At 38.9% G+C, this 4,983-nt stretch overlaps 1 pseudogene; it reads right to left on the bottom strand.

The window, feature by feature from the left end:
- Nucleotides 1-1,438: 1,438 nt before the first annotated feature.
- LOC103638268 (uncharacterized) lies at nucleotides 1,439-2,664 on the bottom strand (annotated as a pseudogene).
- Between the last annotated feature and the right edge of the window lie 2,319 nt (nucleotides 2,665-4,983).

Genomic DNA, 4,983 nt, shown 5'->3' with positions numbered 1-4,983 from the left:
GTGGTGAAGCGACATAGCGAGCGGCACAGCACCAGCACGACAAGCAGTTGCAGTAGAAGAACGATATTGAGGCCTTCGGGGAAACATTGATACTAGCGACAAAGCCTCGACGTGGAGAACGGACACTGAGGCAGTCTTTGACATCGGTGGCGGCGAGCAGCAAGGAGGTTGTGCGAGTAGAGAACTTGTTGGGGGCGCAGTCAGACATGGTACCGGGCGTGACTGTTCGGCTGGCAGCTGGCACGGAATGAACCAAGATGAGCAGCAGCGGTCAGGGAGAGGAAAACAGAGCTTGAAAGGCTAAGCAAGGGACACGGCGTCGGATTTATTGGTCGAGCAGAGAGCGCAGGGAGATGAGGAGGCGCCGGTCGAGGAGCAGTAGCGTCAGTCATCATTGGCGTCACTACGGCCTTGTTCGGCAGTTTGGGATTTTTTCCTAGGCTGGTTTTTCTCCACATATGGATTGGGTGAATCCAAGTTTTTCACCCAAACCCTTGTGGGATTAAATCCCTAAACTCAATCCACCAATCTTTGTTTGGTTGTTCCATATGGATTATATCCTAAAACCCAATCAACTATGTTTGTTCGTTTATTCCATGTGGATTAAGGGCCTGTTTGGTTCATGGCTAACTACGCCACACTTTGCCTAAGGTTAGTCGTTCAAATTGAAGAACTAACCTTAGGCAGAAAAGTTAGGCAAAATGTGGCAAGTTAGGCAGGGAACCAAACATGCCATAAATCCCAAACTAGAAAACCAACAAAAGCCAATAAAACCAACAAAGTTTAAGTATAGAACATGTCACTGTATCTCTCCAGAAATTTAAGCATGCATGTCACGTGATACATATTTTTTCGTTCAGATTGAACACATTTTTAATCCAGATTAAAAAACACAAGTCAACATAATTTCCAATTATCCTGGAGCACAAATCAACATAGTTTCTTTATCCTTAGATCGTAGAACACCATTGATCCTGGAGCACAAATCAACATAGTTCAATGCGTCAACTAGCAACTGGCACGATGTAGATTTTCAAATTCAGACCAACGGTGCTACAGAAGTCCAAACTGCAAACACGACAAAGAAGCAACAGTGTTAATCAAACTACTGAAGCCCAAAGATAACTACTACTCAGGCAGCTACACTACCACACCCTGCAGGATTGGGAAAAGAAAAGCAACTGTTTTGCACAAGAGAAGAAGCTGGACGATTGCATTATAGTGTTTGTGCTATAAACATACTTCAAAATAGTTACACAACAATGAAACAAGAGCATCTTGGGAGCCTTTATCACACATGAACTCCATTGGCCTAAATGACAAGTATTTGTTCAGCATGCCCACAAGGAGACAATGACAATAGTAAAACTAATGATTTCAGTTTTTAAAATTCAAAGATTTTTAGTTTTGAAAAAAAAACAAATTGACTATACTTACCTTAGAGCTTATCCATCTTCCGTCTTAACCATAGGAGGGCAGTTTCTGGCTCATCAATACTAAAACTGATAAAGGTCTCTCTGTTGTTTGGTATGTCGAACACCTCAGCTGCTTTTATCTTCTCATCTGTTGTCACGTTCATGGATCTAAGAACAGAAATGCATCTCATGATGGAGAAGTCATTGCCTTGAGCAGATTCTTTTCCTTTAGCCATTTGTGTAACCTCATCCTCAACTTGTTTTGATTTTAGATCTAGATATCTCCCAACAAGTCCTTCCAAAGAATCCTTCTTCATCCTCTTTGCTTCCTTATCTTGATTGATTATTGATGCAGTAGACCTTCTTGTTGTTACATGTACCCTCTGTTCAGTCATTTCAATTATAGGATCTTCATCTTGTTCCAATCTTGAATCCTCTTCTTGTGGTTGTTGAATAATACCTTCCTAATCCATTCTTGTGGTGTTCACTTGTTCTTCTTCATTTGAAATTGTATTCCATTCTTGTGGTAGCTGTGTAGATGTTATGTTCTAGGTCCCTTGAGCAATGTGCCCATCGTATAGTTCCCCAAGAGCATCAAAGAGAGGGAAAGACTTCTTTTGAAATTTCTTGGCCCTAGGAAATGACTGATAAAACATTGTAAAAAAGTAAGTTCCTAAACTACTTTATTATAAGTTCACAATTATAAAGCTGGAGTCACAATTGGATATAAAGCTAGAGTCAAAAACTTACTTTTATGATGTTTTCCCATATTGGTGGATCAGCAACAATCATGCATCGTTTCTCATTCCAGGAAACACCACTTTGCTTTCTAGCCTCTTTCAACATCTTGTAATCCCTTTTCAATTCCCTCTCCTTCTCCTGAATTTTTATTTTGTTGAATGTGGCATACTCATGCTTCTTGTTGAATTCAGTAACAATTTTGTTCCAAGCATCTGGACTCCAGCCATTTTGAGCCCTATATGGAGGTACATTGTGCTCAAACAACAAATCAACGAGGCTCTTCTCCAATTCAGAATTCCATGCTGCTCTCTGAACACCACCTAAATTTTAAAAAAATATTAGGGACAATTAATCATTTGAAGTTGAAACACAATAAGAATAACATGTACAAGCTTTATATTAAATAACATGTACCTCCACACTTCTTTGATGTAGAAGCTTTAGGAGAAACCTTCTTTAGAGCAGCTTTAGATAACATCAAAATTTTGGGAGAACCTCTTGTGAACATCATATCTATTATAGAGAATCACCAGCAAAAAAGAAACTATGAACATCATTTCTACTTTTATTTTTGTGACACAAGGAATGAACTGTGACCCACTCCCAACCGAAACACTAGCAAAAAGGAGGTTGTAATTTGCCAACACAAAATATCCATTACAACAGTAATTTGCAAAATAACCATTACAGCAAAATTCAGCAGCTTACAAAAATACACTTGATTATTCTCAAAACAGCAGTAATTTGCCATCACAAAATATCCATTACAAAATATCATCACAAGTATGTAGTCCAATTGAAATGACATTTATTGATCACACAATATCCATTACAGAAATAATTCACTGAATTCTACGTTGCTCATAATCTGCCCACATATGATAAGCTATCATATCTCTTAAGTTATTCCCTTCCATATTCCCTTCATCATTTCCATGGTCACTATCTGGTAGGCTCACAAAACTTTGTGGGTTGATATTTCCTTGATCATTTTCTAGTCATCTCTCATCACCATTGTGTGATTGAATTAAGTTATGGAGGACTGCAGCAGCAATAGGTATTTTTGCTTGATTTTCCATTTTGTGAAGCGTAGCAACTTTGAGGATTGGAAATCTCTTCTTTATGACACCCAAAGCCCTCTCTACATGATTTCTTAAAACAGCACGGCGATGGTTGAATAACTCTTTGTGATTTTGAGGCCTTCGATGACCATGGCCAAACTCTTTCAGGTGATATCTAACCCCACGATACGGTGCAATAAAGCCGTATTGGCATAACCACCATCTACTAGGTAGTACTTCCCAGAAGGTACTTCAAACTTTCCTACAACATTGTTCATTGCAGATCTAAGAACCATTGAATTTGTTGCTGATCCTTCCCATCCGGCTGACACATAAGTTATGTTAAGGTTAAAATCACACACAACCATCACGTTTTGGCTAAGGGTCCCTTTTCTATTCCTGAATGGTGCGGCTTGATCGGGTGACATTGATACTGGAACATCGGTTCCATCTATTGAACCTATGCAATTCTGCAAAAAAAAGAAACGATCTTCTAAGATCTAATATTGAGGATGTTCTAAGATGGACACATAAGAGTTAAAAGAAGTCACCTTGAAGTATGGATAAAATCGGTTGTCTCCATGAATTTTAGGATGAACTTGATTGGAAGGAGGCTTTAGGAACCGCATGCTAAGGTCAGGGATAACAATGTCGAAGAAATGTTTGATGACACGATGAAATGTATCATTGCTATGACTAAAAAAGACTTGGAGATCTTCAAATGTCGCATTGTGGCTAATCATGTATAGGAAGAACCCAAGTTTTTCCTCAACTTTGATTCTTGTATCTTCAACCAATCCTTCCATTCTAAGATAGTTGGCCAATGATTTGAAAATGTAAGGTTCCATTCTAAATGATACCCTGCAGTTCTTGATACGACATTCAAGTAGCTCTCGAACCTTTTCCTCCCCGGTCAGCGCTGATGTATGCCTCAATTTCTTTTTACTACGTCTAAGATAACCCAATAGATGTAGGTAAGGGAGAATCAAAAGGAAGAGGTCATCATCATCATCCTCCCTCCTCCTAAGGTGATCTCTATTGCTCATGTCCATAGCAAAACTAAAAGTAGCATCAAGAGAAATAAGGAAAACTAATTACTAAAGCTAGTTATGCAGTTCATATAATTCAATTTCTTTAGGTTTTGGCTAGTACCTTGACAAAATGAGTCAGGCACCAACACCCAGGATGGGGGAGGCTCGTCCTCGTCTACTCTTGCTGGAGCAGGGACAATCTGAAAAAATAAATTATTGGTTCATATAAGCATCAGTAAGAACAAATTCCATGTACTAGTAGCACACAAGACTAAGAGAATGTAGTACAAACATCACACAGTGTTTAGAAAACAAATACATTCAAATGTTCACGCTGCATGCTATTAACAGCTAGCTAGGGATTAGATTTTTTAAAACCGTTAACATCTAGTTCGTAATGGGCATTTAGATGCATATAGATCACTAGAAAATGATATATTAAATGATATGTGAACATGATCATGTCCTTATGTGAACGTTCAAATGCTTTTTCTCTAATTTCGTAAACAGAAAATGGAGATTTCAAACAACAGTCTGTAATCATGCTTATCTGTTTCTGCAGTGAGTAAATTCGAACTGAAAGCTATCAATGAGTGTCACTAAGGGATAGTAATGTATGTACTTATTGCCTATGCATTGGACACCTAGTACAGCTAGCATGGTGAGCCGGCCAGGTGTCATCGCACACCATTTCCCCAGTTCAGACAAAGTCGTTTAGTGCTAGATGGCTGCTGC

This window comes from Zea mays, chromosome 9 (assembly GCF_902167145.1).
Source record: "Zea mays cultivar B73 chromosome 9, Zm-B73-REFERENCE-NAM-5.0, whole genome shotgun sequence".
NCBI classification, from domain to species: Eukaryota; Viridiplantae; Streptophyta; class Magnoliopsida; order Poales; family Poaceae; genus Zea; species Zea mays.
The sequence above is the reverse complement of the archived record's forward strand: the minus strand, read 5'-3'. Positions and strand labels throughout refer to the sequence as shown.